This window comes from Ceratotherium simum, chromosome 8 (genome assembly GCF_057802395.1).
Source record: "Ceratotherium simum simum isolate JZ-2026a chromosome 8, ASM5780239v1, whole genome shotgun sequence".
In the NCBI taxonomy this organism is placed as follows: domain Eukaryota; kingdom Metazoa; phylum Chordata; class Mammalia; order Perissodactyla; family Rhinocerotidae; genus Ceratotherium; species Ceratotherium simum.
The window spans coordinates 12,062,462-12,078,029 of record NC_141907.1 but is presented as its reverse complement, the minus strand read 5'-3'; positions in this window follow the sequence as shown (position 1 = coordinate 12,078,029).

Below are 15,568 nucleotides of genomic sequence, written 5' to 3'. Positions count from 1 at the left end.
CTTTTTTGAGAAACTGCCAAACTGTTTTCCATAGCAGCTGAACCATTTTATATTCCTGCACATCATCACCAATATTTATTATTTTCCATTTTTTGATGATAGTCATCCTAGTAGGTATGAAGTGGTATCTCCCATGGTTTTAATTTGCATTTCCTTATGAGTAGTAATGTTGAGCACCACAATTCATTGAGCTTATTAGCTAGTTGTATATCTTTGGAGAAACAGTATGTGTGTGTGTGGGGGGGGGATGTGACCGTAGCTCAATTTTTGACCACGGATTTAATTTCTTTAATGCTTATAAGCCTATTCAGATTTTACATTTCTTCTTTCAGTTTCAGTATATTATATATTTTTAGGAAATTGTCCTTTTTCTTTGTTTTTAAATTGATTGGGATAGCATTAGTCAAAATATTCCTTATTATTTTTAAACTCTGATATACCTGTAGTTATAGCCTTCTTATTATTCCTAATAATAAAAATCCTGTGCTCTATCTTGTTATGCCCCTGTGGTAGTTTTAAAACAAAACCTACAAATTCTTTGACTTTCCTCCCAACAAGAAGTGGGGTCTATTTCCCTTCCCCTTGTATCTGAGTGGATTTATAATCACATTGACCAGACAGAGTATGGTGGAAGTGATGCTGACTTGCTGATTGATTTCTGAGGCTGAGTCACAAAAGACAAAGTGGTTTCTATGTTGTTTGCTAGAACTTATGTAGTTAGAGTCTTGAGCTGCCATGTAAGAAGTTTGACCATTCTGAGGCCACCATACCGTGAGGGAGCCAGGTCACATGGAAAGGCTATGTGTACACACTCTGTTTGACAGTCCTAGCCAAGACTCCAGACATGTGCATGAACAAGCCTTTGAATGTTTCCAACCCCTAGACATTGAGTCACCTTCCAGGGTTCAGATTTTCTCCAGATACTGTGGAGTATATATTAGTCAACCAGCTGTGCTCTGTTCAAATTCCTGACTCACAGAATCCATGTGCATAATAAAATGATTGTTTTAAGCTATTGCATTTTGGGATTGTTTGTTACACAGTAATAGTAACTGTAGCAATCACATCTTTAAATAAATGAATAAATAGATGAATGAATGAATAAAATGTGGTCATTGTTTTTTTACATGGGATTCTGAGGCATATAATTTTTACATGTATACCTAAAAAAAAAAATAGGTAAATGCATTCGATGCCTTCAAGGGTAATGCCACTAAAGCATGATGCATTTGAAGCCTTTTTGGGAGATTAGGACGCTGGAATAAACATGGAAAAATCATAGAACCTGAGAGGAGACTACCATGCTATATTCTCTTTGAAAAAAGCTGCAATGACACATTATTTAGGTCAATAAATGGCTAAAATATGCTTTTCACACCTGAACATGTGGAACACAATTTCAGCTTTAGATGAATGTGTCATTCTTACTCGGTTCTTGGAATTTTATAATAGTTTTGATTGTGGCTGATTTATTCTCCGTGAAAGAAAAATGTATCACAAGGGAAAACACATCACTAAAATAAGGCTCAGCTTGCAAGCTGAAGAATCACCTTTGAATCATAAATTTTATAAAACCATGCTCTTCAACATTTGATTTATATTTTCCAACTCACTGAATTATATACATCTCCCCCTGAAATATATCTTGAACTCCAGCAAATCTGAACCTCTTGTTTGTATAGTCAATGCGGAGAAACACTTATTGACGCAGATATATTGGTGTGTGGCCTATTTTTATTTTATAGATATTAATGCATTTAAGTTTCTTCCTCCAGGGCTATTATTTCCAACATGTTTTAAGTTGTGATGACTTTCTTCTCATTTGCTTCATTTCACAATGTTCTCACTTCTTAAGAGAGCTGTCTGAGCAATTGAGAATAAAATGCTGCAAGACTCATTTTATTTAGAGACTCATGTCATAATTTGGTATAACTGGAGACACTCTTACATATCAGAGAAAACTGCTGCTCTAATATGAGTAGTGAATTCTCATCTTTTTCATGTTGGAAAGGTTGTTCTCCTGCAATTTTACATTCTCTTCTCTCCAGCTACTTCCCTTAAGTGTTTCTCATTGGCATGACCTTCACCAGCTAAGACTACAAATATCATCACAATGCCTTCATTTTCTCAGTTACTTGAAAATGTGCTTGCCTTTATTAGCAGGACATCCAGCATCTCCCCCTTGAAGCCTCATTTTCACTTAGAGTTGTTCATAAATCTTGAGAAGCTTGCTCAATTCAGATGGCAGCCCTGTGTCCCAATGCCAGTGGGGAGAGAACAGGGGAGTCTAGCTGGTCACTGCGGGGAAAGGCTTCCAAGAAAGCTGAGCGTTTTTGCCCTCAGCTGCATTGATGTGGCTGATAGTCCCAATGCTCATACCAGATTCCTCACATTTGAGATTCCAGGGTTATACTCTTCAATGCTTCTCAACGAGAGTTGATTTTGCCCTCCCAGGGGACAGTGGCAAATTTGGGGGACAGTTTTGCTTCTTACAATTGGGAGGGGTATGCTACTGGCATCTAGTGGTTAGAGGCCAGGGATGCTGCTAAACACCCTACAATGCACAGGACAGGGCTTCTCCTACCTCCTCACAATAACAAAATTATCTGTCCCCAAATGTCAATAGTGCCCGGGTTGAGAAACCCTGGTTTCTCCGACATGGTTTAAGCCAATATGATCCGCCTCTGTTGCCAGCATCTGGAGTTGTGTTAGACTTCAGTCATACACTATGCTTAAACCAGTATCTGCATTCCCTCCTCCCCTCTCCCCCCGGTGATCTAAGTTCTGATTTGTACTGTGGTCACAAGTTCACAGTCCACAGCTCCCCTCTCCTCACATTGCATTCCCCTCCACAGCGCCAACTATCCCTCTTGGCTGATCAACTCAATTAGGGCCATGCAAGTTTATCAGAGAGATTTTAATGCTGTTGAAATTCAGCAGGAAAGAGGCTGGTGTCAATCTCTTTTTTCCTCAGGAGGTTCCTTGGCTATTTTGCAAATTAATTCACTGGCGTCAAGGACTAGCAGGGGCATTTGGAAAGGGCAGCATCAGTCACGGTACAGAAAATCCTCTTATGTCCCCATCTCCCAGGGCCGTGGGTGTCCCCTTGTCTTACTTTTGCATAATCAAGAAGAGTTGCTCAAATAACACTTCACCGAAACCAGATCTTACCCAAGGAGACTTGCTGGGCTCACTAGACACAGGAGCAGCCGACAATATCTCTTGATAGAAAAATCTTATGTTCTGCTTCCCTGGGCACTCTGTTCCATCTATTATTTTTTCACTTTCTATGATGCCACAAATTGTACTGCATTTCCTTCAAATGCACCAAATGCTAAAATTACTTGGGAAACATGGGGAGTTTGCTAGAATCAATTTAGAAATGACCCCTCTACTGATTCCCGGTCAAGAATTTTCATGTCTTTGTTGTCTGCAGCTATAGCTCCCCATAGAGGCAACCGTGCTTTGTCCCTTGATGCAGAATTCTTGTGGACCTGGGGGAGTTTTGGGTCCTTATGTTGGTACGGATGACATATTGGTATAGAGAGTACCCAGGTGCATCTACATTCGCTTCCTGATTTCTGCCAAATTGGAAAGCTATGTTTCTAAAATCCTTAGATGAACCCGGGTATAAATAGAACTTTCTTGGACTTGCCTCTGATTTCAATCACGGTTGATGTTTTTGGAACTGCATGGCAGATTCCAAAGAACTGTCTAGCAAATAGATTTCTGGAGTAAAAGTCCTCTGTAAATGTGTAGCTGCCTCTGTGTTCAGTATTTGAGAGACGGGGTTTGGACCAGAGGGCAAAAGGACACTTGCCACTATGCACCAGTCTGCTCTCTTGGGCTTGGACTTTGAGGGGCTTTGACATCCTTGAGGAGTTTCCTGGGACAGGAGGGAAAGGTGGACACTGCCATATGCAGTCTAACCAAGGCTAGACAGGGAAGCAATCCTGCAGGAGCCTGGCCAACCTCATGAGAATGGACCAGAGCCTGTGGGTCCCAAGGGCCAGCATACCTACTTGTCAGCTTTTAGTAACTCTGTTACAATTCCTCTCTCTTCTCTGAGGCTTCAGTAAAATCTTATAATTGTTACAACATAATCTCATCTGTGCTGTGGGGAATTACAGAAAGCGTTTATATCCATGCTTGGGACAGAAGAGTAAGGAGAAGAAGAATAATTTCAGGAGCCAGAATGATGGTATCAATGGAGACTGTTAAAATCCTCAAAAGGCAACAAATTCCAGGAACAATAGTTGGGGGGAGGGGGACATGAGTTTTGCCACTTAAAATGAAGATTCTCTCCCTTCACTACCAACCTAGTTATTTTACCAAAGGATCCTGAGGTTTACTCATACCTTCCTCAAGATAACGATATGTGCTTGAAACCTTCAGAGCTGTCTCCTAATTCACATCTCCACTAACAATGGAGAAAGATCCATCATCATTAACAAGGCTTCCTTCTTTCTTTATCCTCTCGGTGCTTACACTAGTACAGCGTTGACACATCATTTTATCTTTCTTACTGGGTTCTCATTACTCAGGGAAATTCCTGGCACATAGTAGACACTCAATAAATATGTGATGAATGATGGAAGGAACAAACCAACACCTGAAGGAAAATCTTCCCTGGGTCATTATTTTAGGGCAAAATTTAGGAGTCTGAAAAACACAATCTCCTCTTGAACCAGCTGTGTTGATTCAGAGAGCCAGAAAGGCTGCTTCCGTGAAATCTAGAATGGCTGTCATTAGTAGTAGGGGTCCCTAGGACAAATGGTTAGGAGCGGTGGATTTTAGTGTAAGACTGAACTGCTGGCCTCACATCTTAGATCTGCCATTTGCTAATTGGAAAACAAGGCGAGTAGCTTTTGGTTTTAGTTGATGTCTAATTTCAAATTAAAACTTATTTGTCCATCTGTTTATCCATCCATCTGACATTTATTAAGTATTTGCCATGTGGCAGGTATGGTGAAAAGAACTAGAGATTCAAAGATGATTAAGAAGAAATCCTTACCTTCTAGTTGTCTACCATCTAGTAGGGGTTGAAACTTCTATCCACGCTTATCCAGTCAGGTTTGTGGTAAATCACAGGACGGTTATCTGGAACTGGAGTGCTGTCATTGTTGCTCTATTTGTTTATTAATTGCTGTACGGTATATGAAAGAATAGCTTTTACATGTGTGCTAGGCAATGGGAGGAGATGAACCGAATAAAAGACAGAAGACCTTGGCTCCAGTCCCGTCTTAGCGACCACTGACAAGACTCTCATCTTTTATGGCTCTGTTTCCTCTTTAGTAACATGAAGTGGGCAGAGACATGATCTCTAAGCCTCTCCAAGCTCATACTCCGATCTTAGAAAATTTTTCTATAGTAGAGTAGTTACCATTGCTGGCCACCAGAGGTCAGTACTTGAAAAAGTAAACTGGCCACATTCCATTTTCCTGCCATCAAAGTACACGTTGAAGCAAAAGAAAAATTACTATTTTCTTACCTTGTTTTTGGAAGGAAGAAACATTCCCAAAGAAACAGTTTTTCTTTTGACATATTAGAGCCTCGATCTTGACATCCCTAAACTCCTTTTGCTGAACACTCACTGCAGAGTTTACTAACAACCCTGATGTGAGAGGTAGAATGAAAAGAAGATATAGACCTAGTTATTGAAGCATCTTTGGTTTCTGCACAGACCTAAATGCATTGCTGTCTGCGTGAAACGACGAAAGAGCAGTTGAGAATGATTCTTCTGTAGACCAGGCCCCTTTGTATATCCAGTGGTGGGCTTGCTCCTATCCAGTCATAGAGAATTAAAGGGAAAATAAGTTTTCAGATCAGCTCTTCTCTCATAGATGTGGGATGGGGAAGGCATCATGTTTTTCCTCTCCCTGAACTCCTGCCACCCTGAAAAATAGGAACGTCTTCTCTTTTATTGGCTTGAAATTGCCAGTGACTTATTTCTACCTTTCAATGACTCCTCCCAAGGGAGGGAGGGAGGAGGAGTATCTCTGACTGGTGAGGGGGCAAGAGTCTAGAACCCACTGGCCTTTGTGTCACCCTTGGGAGGGGGCTGTGTGTAAAGGGCTACTTGCAGGTGGCCGATCTTGGGTTCTGTGCATTCAACTTGGGGTGACCAGACCTCTGTCCTCTCTGAAGCTGACAGGACAAGTTTCTGATCTGCAGAGCAAATGCTCCCCAAGGTCTAGACCTAAAGGCAACTATTGAGAAGTTTGTTTCAACCTCATATCCAAGTTGTATTCTCTGATTTCGTGCTACCAGTAGGAAAAGCAGTCTTTTGGTCCATTTGTGACTCCTGAGTATATTTCTCAATTGGTTTAGCACTGTCAGAGGAGAGGAGCAGGATTAAATGGAGGCTCCTCTCAAATCCTATCAATGGAGGTGGGCTCATATTGTCCCCTCACAACACTTATTACTTGTCTGTGACATGGTTGAGGTGGGGTTTAAGAGAGTAGGGGTCAGGATTGTCCCTGGGGACAGAGACCTGGGGAAAGAAGACATATACAGCCCTCCTCCGTTCATCATCATTTTATACAGTTGAAATCAAACTAAAATGGATATAAAGGACAAATAGTAGAAAAGAAGTCATTAAAATACAACTTGAGGAATATGTAGGAGGAAGATGTTTCTTCTGCTTTGTCCAAGTCACGGTAGTGGTACAAAAGAGTTGGTATTAAAACCCAGGCCTTTTTGGGGACTAGCTAGTTGTCCTTTGTCCTGTTTACTGCTCCTATCTGCTCTTCTCCTATCATGTTAGCTCTTCACTGGCATAAGGAGGAAAACAAATATGAAGGATCCATAATAATTGCCCCAATGATAATAATTATATTCACTTATATAGAACTTTCTATCATTCATTCATTATTTATTTATTCATCCATTCACACATTTATCTCACCAATATTTATCAAGCATCTATTATGGGCCAGGCACTGTTTCCCCACCCTCATGGAACTGACGTGTATTTGAGAGTTGATGAAGTACTGTGGCAGGTGACGTCACTGCCTCTCCCATATTCCTTGGACCTCAGCCAATTCAGGGTGTTCTGGTAGATTTCCAACTGTCTTATTTGCATCTCTGCACCTGAGGTGTTATTTCAGAACCTTGAAAAGCCGCTGTGCTGGAGCAACAGTGCACACCCAGAATGCTGGGAAAATAATGTCCCTGGGAGTACTTCTCCACCAACGACTCTTGAGAGTCGGTCTTTAAATGCTCCAGCTTCCTGACTTTGGGGTGAGCTCATTCTGGGGTGTGTGTTTTATCCCCTTTTCCCTAGCTTCCCTTTGGGAGAAGCTTCAGTCAGCTACTGTGGCAGTTTGCTTAGTAACACACACTTCTTACCTGCCTTGCCTTCCCTTGATCACTTCCTCACCACCCTGTTGCTATTTCCTGCACCTCCCAAATAAACCACTTCCACTCAGCTCCTTGGGTCAGGGTCTGCTTTTGGGGAAACCAGCTAAAACACTTGCTTTTCACATACATGATCTCATTTGGAACTTGAAATGACCCTGTGAAGTTATGAACATCATGGTGCCTGCCCCTCACACCCTTTTGAAAAGAAAAAATCTCAGCCCACTAATGTCTCCTGCTGATGAGCTTTGCCCAGGCAACCGTTTTACACCAGGTCATCACAGTCCTGACTGACTAGACCAACAGAGGGCGCTGGCTGACTGCTCAGACTGGCACCTTGGCGAACAGGGGCTGCTAAGCAGTGAGACCCTCACTCTGGGGATTTAACCTGGGAAATGAAGAGAGAATCAGGCAGAGATTGAGCAATTGGAGCTGAAGCAGAAAAATGTCATGAAGTGCTGGGCCATGAGAGGACAGGAGAGATTGAAATTATGAGAAAGCAGAATCCATGAGGTAGAAGAGATTATAGAGGGTGAAGAAGCCAGTGGGTAGTATGAGAAGCCCATAGATGCAGAAAGAAGCATAAACATGAAGAGGAGTGGAATCAAGGTCATTGTCAGGGGTGGAAGTCAGGACCTGCCATGACCTCCACTGAGATCCTTGAGGACAATTGGAGCCATCCCCCTCCAAGTCTGGTCAAAGCAGGACTCCTGGTGCCCATTACTCCTGCTCTGAATTTGAAAAAACTCTACTTCAGATGACAGTGTTACATTTTACTTTTAATCGAGGGTGTGAAACTAGGTACATCATGCCTTTTAGGGTTGAATCGGAATACAAAGGATTGCAAACTTTCATTAGAGCTGGAAGGGAAACCTAAGGCTCATTTAAGACGAGTAGATTTCATCTGATGGGTGGACCTTTGTTAATGGATGGTGGCCACCTGGAGACTTTGTTGAGAAGAATTCTGAGGCTGCCCCTGGGCACAGTGAGAAGGAATGCCGAGATCGATTAGTGATGCTTGGTATGAGTTCAGAGAAAGAAAGGCAGCTACATTATTTTCCACCAGGGATCTAATGTGGAAACAGACTTACAGGATTTAGGTGACTTGTCCAAAAGTCACACAAGGCTGGTTATTTTAATTGCTGGGACTAGATCTTACATCCGCTGACTTTCTACCCAGTTCTTCTTATGTCTTTCTGTTTCAGTTAAATTTGCTCTTTGAAGCTCTTTTGGCAAGCTAAGAATCCCTTCTCATAGGAAAAGCTGCTTCTTCTTTTATGAGAAATTATACGCACAGCACTTCTGAAGGTCATTTGGATTCATATTACACCTTTGCAGGTGAATTCTAAGGGAGTAGAGTTACCAGGCTTAGAAAATAAGAATACAAGGCACCCAATTAAATATTTGGGACATTCTTATATTAAACAATTAGTTGTTGTGCTGTCTGAAATTCAAATTTGATTGGACATCCTGAATTTAATCTGAATTTTATTTCTAAGTGGGAGTCAAGTGGGTAAGATCTTCTCGTATGTGAGTACCTTGATATATTCATGCGTATGTATCCTGGGTCCTGGCCATCTCACCTACCAACCACCGAATTATTACTTGCCAATAGTTTAACCAACTGGAATACCCTCAGGCAGCTGTGCTTTAATTTTAGTTTGGAATATAGTCAGGCCTAGGTGTTCTCTGTGGAAAATCCTTGCAACTCCCTATCATTGTTTCAGAGTCATTTCAATAATAACAAGGACGTACTGCAGGGCTGAGACTGTTATCTGAAGCTGTGGTAGGGATAGATCACAAAGACTTTGCTTTTTCCTGTTTATTTCAGCCAAGGCAGCATTTCACAAGCAATCTTGTAAAAGATAGCACTTTTGTAATGCAAAAACATCTATGCAACCCCTCAGCGTTTACGATTTTTCTACGTCCAACGCTTTCAGATCATTTCTTGGAATTCTGACTAGATTGGGCAAGCCTTGACTTCAATAAATTCTGCCACCTCCATGATGGCACAGGAGTGAAGACATGGATAGTTTTCTGCACATTGTTGCTCATAAACGCCTTTGCCATCCGACAAGTGCATTGGTTCTGAATGACTTCATATCGCGGCTAACCCATTGGGTTTATAGTTCTGGACTAATAAAAACTCAATAAAATGATGTCAATTTAAGACTCATTTCATTCCCTGTTCAAGTTCCGATGGGATAATTGTAAAACTATATTAACCAAACTTGTTTTGTTTTATTTTTGCTTTAAAGAATCCTCTGGAATAGACACCGAGGTATGCTGCCAGAAAACTTGAAAGATGATGTTGGTTCATACTTCAACCTACAGTTTTAGAGTTTTCTTTTCTCTCTCCTTAGGCTTTTTTCTCTGCAATCCTTTGGGAACATAGTAATGTGTAACTACCCTGACTATCCAAGAGCTCATATAAAGAAGTTTTATGTAAAATAAGTGAAATGTTTATTATAAAAAATGAAAATAAAGATCAAAAGAGTAGAAATTTAAAAATCCCTATTAATAACTTATTTTTATCCAGACTTTTTCTATGAACTTATGCAAACACACTTTAAAAATGGGATAATTACTGAAAATATTTTGTAATCTCCTTTGTTCTGTTAATATTTCATGAACGTCTGATGGTGCCACTACACTTCCATCTTCACCACTTTTAATGTCACTGTGTATGTTCTATTGGATGAATGTACCACAGCTCATTTAACCAATATTCTATTACTAGACATTTAGGTTATTTCCCAGTTTTCCATATTACAAACTTTGCTGCAAGGGTCTTTCTGTAATTAAATTTTTGTACACATTATTAATTATTATCTTGGAATGCATTCTTAGAAATTGGAGACATTGTTGTTTTTGTATCTTAGACAAGACAAAAAAGAAATATTTTGGCTCTTGTAAGAGGGAATTGGGATGAGGGCATAGTTTCTTCCTGCTTCTTCCAGGACAGGGTACTATTCAACTAAGGGTTCTCAGAAGAGAACAAATATCTCACGTGAAATGGTGACCAGCCCTATGATGATGTCTGTTAAAAAAAAGATCCACTGGAAAATGGTTGTTGGCAAACAGGTAGATTGTGGGGACTGAGTAGACCTGTCACCACTACCAGATTGTACAGAAGTTCTCAGCTGGGAACAGTTTTGCCCCCAGGGGACATTTGGCCCTGTCTGGAGATGTTGTTGGTTGTCATGACTGGAGGGAAGGTGCTATTGGCACCTACTGAGTAGAGGCCAGGGATGCTGGGATGCATCCTATGATGCACAGGACAGACCCACATGACAAAGAGTAATCTGGCCCCAAATGTCCATATTGCTGAGGTTGAGAAACCCTGATGTAGCACAAAGAGAAAAGGAGTGTCAATGTGTCTCTTGGAAACTCTGGTACAGCGTTTAAACAATCCCCACTGCAAATTTTATGTGTGTTTTTAATTTTCTTCTCCAAAGGACTCTTCAGTTTCCCAATGTATTTGGCATGTCTTAGACTTGATCTACAAACCGCATTTAGGGACACATGAGGCCTGGGGAAAGTGTGGTCCTGCTTCCTCTTGGCTTCTGATAGGATTAATCCTGACAAGAATGTGTGTGTGTGTTTACTATAGGGACTGTCTTGTGAGGAAAACTGAGAGGAATTCAGATTGCCTGATTTTCTAAGCATGATGATACAGTGATGATGCTAGAAGATTGCCTGGGTTCTCCTTGGCGGAACTGGCAGTACTCTCCATAGTCCTGGCACAGGTCCCTCAGGGCCAGGCTTTGTTCCTTGTGCAGAGAAGGGAGGTTGATGCAGTTTTGGCTCCTCAGAGTTTGCAGAGCCGCCTGGTCTAGCCACACTGAATATTTTGATCGTGCATGAGCTGGTCCTGATGGTGACTGGCTTAGTTGTCAGCTGAAGTAGGAGGGAAACGACATTTACCAGCATCAGAGGAAGAGGACTGTGAAATGGGGCTTTCCTCCACAGTGCAATGATCTGTTTGTGAAACTATGTCTTAAGGAAGTGGGCTTGAGAGGCAGGGGAATGCAGGTGTATGTGTGCTGGACAGAGCATGGACGTTGGAGGCAGGTAGACAAGAGTCTGAACCCCACGTTTATTAAGGCTTGACTGTGGGCAAACTGCTCAATGGCTCTGAGCCTCAGTTTTCTCATCTCTAATAGGATAAGAGGGGCATTTAACTCACGATGAGCTGGAAAGCTATTTGGCTAGAATCTTGAATCTCTGAATGCTCTACCAGCTGCCCGATGCTGTTGCAAGTTTAGGAGGGAGACTTACAGAGGGGGCACTGGCAAAACCTTCTGTTTGTCACTGCAAGGCCTTGGCCCCAAAGTCTCGTGGAATTTTCTTGTAAGTGAAACTGGACCACTCTGAGACCTGAGGGCAGCCCTAAGCAGCCCTGGAAGGTGTTCCTTCTGCACTTCTCGAGATGGGGCACCAGTTTTATTGCACCAGCTGCATGAAGTTTTAGAAAGAATATAGAGAGGGAAGCTATCGAAGAGGGGGGCTCCATGCTGTTTAATTTGCACTTACTCCCACCCCTCTCCTGGCTCATGTCTATTTTCTGTCCTTCTCTGCACTACTCTTTGCCTGGGAAGCCCATCTTTGTGCACTGCGTCACCCAGACTCCCTTGCCCCCTGGAGTCATTGGGTTTGACAAGTGGGAGGTATAGAGAGAAGACTGGAGGACAGAAGGAGAGCATGGTCAGAGGATTTATTGCCCTGGCTTCCTCCCTGCTTCTGCGTGGTTCTGGTGTGGCCAGACTCTTCTCCACACATGGCTCCTGGAGGATGGTCCCTCTTCCAAGTCTCCAGCTCTCCGCTGCACTCAACAACCACTGCTGCTTCCCTCTCCCCTTCAGGTCTTGGAGTGGTGAGGGGTTCCTGCTGTTGCTAGTCCTTGGATACTTTGGTTCTTTTAACCCTGCCTGCACCTCTGAATACAGTTCTTCCTTCAACTCTCTATAGTGAAATCCTTTTGAGTGAGCCCTGCTGCTTCCTGCTTTAACTCTGAGTGGCACATTCCCAAGAGAGTAGAACCCATTCAGACCTTGGCATGTGGTCTCAACTTTGGCCTCCTCCTTTGTCATGCTTATGCAACATCCCAGCCCTTCTGACGTGTTCATACCAGTGTTCCTCCTTCTCGAGTGGGGGGAGATGGGAGAGGCGCTGCTTTTCCTGAGGACAAAATAAGGTACATGCTAAAAGGACCCAGCATGGTGCCCTTACTACACGGTGCTGGTACTAAGGAGGCACAGAGTAAATGAATGGTAGCTGCTGATATCATTGGCACTGGTTGATGATCTCTCAAGAAACAAGAAGGAAAACACGAGGACAGCAATGTAGTTGATGACCTAGGATGGCCTTTCAATTCCCATTTCAGGGCTGTCATTATGTTGGCTGAGGAATTGGATTTATTGGCCCCTTTTTGATTCTGCAGAGACTAATCTCCAAGGATTCTTTCTCCCCTCTTTTTATAGTTATCAAAGATACTTGCATAGATTGTTGCATTTTCTAGGGTATTTATGTCAAAAATCAGAAGGTTGGAAGGGGAAGAAGACTGCAGTTGAAAATAATACGTTCTTTCATTAAAAGTGTTGATTGGGAGCTAGTATAATGCAGCCTGTAGCATGGGATCGTCCAGATGCCAGGTTCGTATAGTATAAATATTTAGTCAAGTTTGACGAAATATTATCAAAAAGTAGGTTATCTCAGAGAAAAACCATTATAGCAACACAATTATTTTGTAACATGGAGACAAAATAAGTGTGGTTTTGATATATGGGAACAACCTACAGAGGTCACCTATTGCTTTTGAATGCCCATCAACCAAGCTATCTTTTCCTAGACCTGGCACCTTTATTTTCATTTGGGAAATGACCTCTTACCCACCCTCAGTTCATGTGATTTTTCTGGTGCTGATTCTGTTTCTGGCTTTAGGGATGGATGTGTGTCCATGTAGGCATGGCCAATGGGAACACCACACCCCCTTGGCCAATCACCGATTCAGGGTGTGGCTCATGACTCAAGCAAGACCAATCATAGCCAAAAAGCTGTCATCCTCGGGTCTTTTGCTGGGACTATTGAGAAAGAGAAAGAGAAATATATATATATATATTTTTCTGCTGAGGCTGCAAAATGCAAACTCGGAGCTGTTGGTAGCTATCTTTGCCACAAAGGCAAGAGTACATCCTAGGAAGAGCTGCTCTGTGAGATAGGGAGAGATAAAATCCTGGTGACAATGAATGAGCGCCCAGATCTGGCTCTGTAATTTTATGTCATATCAGTGAGTTCCCTTTTTCTTGAGCCAGTTTGAGTTGGATTCTAGCAGCTGTCGTCTAAAGAGTCTTGACTAAGGCACAGGATGGTCACAGGGCCTTTTTGTTGTGATCTCTCTTTCTCTCTCTCTCCACATGTAAAAATCATGGCTGAAAAGAGGTTGTCACTGATGAATTCATCACATTTTTTATTGAGAACCTGTTAAAGCAGGCATTATTTACAGTCTTGCAATATAAAGATGCAAAGGATAGATACACAAATGGAGAAATACATGAGCAGTACAACGATGGAACTATTGTGAAATGAGTGTGAAATAGGATAAAGACCCTGCATGATGATTAAGAGAGTGGGCCCAGATTGCCTGGGTTTACTGTGCCATTAACTATTGACTTAATACATTTCTTAAACTCTCTGTCTCTCAGTTTCCTCATCTGTAAAATGGAGAGAGTAATTGTTGTGAGAACCAAGTAAGCTAATACATGTAAAGCACTTGAACTAGTACACAGTGAGTGTTCATGATTGCTATCGTGACTATGTACTAGTACCCAGACGTTAAGGAAGACATGTGAGGGCACCTATGATTTCCCTTGGGCACAGGAGAAGAGTAAGATTAGAAAAAAGCAAGTAACTTTTGAGCTGAGTCTTGAAAGGCGAGCTAGCCAGGCAGACAAGGACAGCAATGGTGTTATGAGCAAGTGAAACAATGAGTGCAAAGTTCTCAGGCACGTAAGAGCGTGGCATCCTAGAATGGTAGGATTTGCATTTGCTTGGATTATAGGTTGCCTGTGGTCACTTTTGGAGATGTGACTATAAAATAAAGCAGAGGCTATATCTCAAAGGCCCTAATGTGCCTTGCTAAAGGGTGTTTGTATTAGTAGTATTAGGTAGGATAACATCTTTTGCAATTGATCAAATACCCACCTCAAAAGGGCTTATGTAAAAATGGCATTTAATGGCCACCATAACTGAAAAGTCCAAAGGAAGAGCTGGCTATAGGCATGTCTAGCTCAGGGGTCAAACAATGACTCCAACACCTGTTTTTCTCCCTTTATCCCTGTTTCTTTACCTCATCTGTGCACGGCTCCATTCTCAAACTGTATTCTGCTTTGTGATGGTGAGATGGCTGTTAGAGGCTCACAGGCTCAAGTCCAATGGGAAAGAATGAAATTCTTTTCTGTAGAAGTCCCAGCAAAGTCTCACTGGCTCTGACTGAGGCACCTGAACCAATTATTTTGGTGAGTGGAGCACTGTGGTCTTATTGATCAGGCCCAAGATTTACAAACTGTGAGAGTCAATTCCACTCAGAAGCTCAATGACTTAGTACGGAAAGGAGAGTGGTCCTTCACAAGGAAGTTGGGTATGAATACCAGAAAACGGATATCGAATGCATGCCAGAGAGCAAAAATCCAAAGAAGTTCAAAACATCTTTTATATTGTAGGGATTGTAGGGCCACTGCTGGGTTTGAAGCTGTGGAGTGACATGACCTCATTTGTATTCTCCAAGTCAGTGTGGAGAATGGGTTGGAGGATTGTGGCTGGAGGCCAGTTAAAAAGTTTTTTTTTAACTCATCTGGAGAAGGAATGATGAGTATAGGAGTGAAACCTTGGCATTGGGAATGGAAAGGTGCAATGACTCAGAGATGTACATGCAGGGGCTACAACCGTAAGAATTCAAACAAAATTCAATGAGGAAGGGGAGGAAGACATCTAGAATGTACCTTAGGTTTTGGCTTTGGTAACAGAGTGGGTAGTGCTCCCATTTACTGAAAGTGGAACTACACAATGTGAGAGAGAGGAAGGTATAAAGCAACAAATAGCTAATGTCTAAAATGTGTTTATGTCCACAATCTTTTTCACAGAGTGCACAGAAAAAATGTATTCAGAGTTTATGGAATCTCTTTTTCACCACAACAACATCATTCACAAT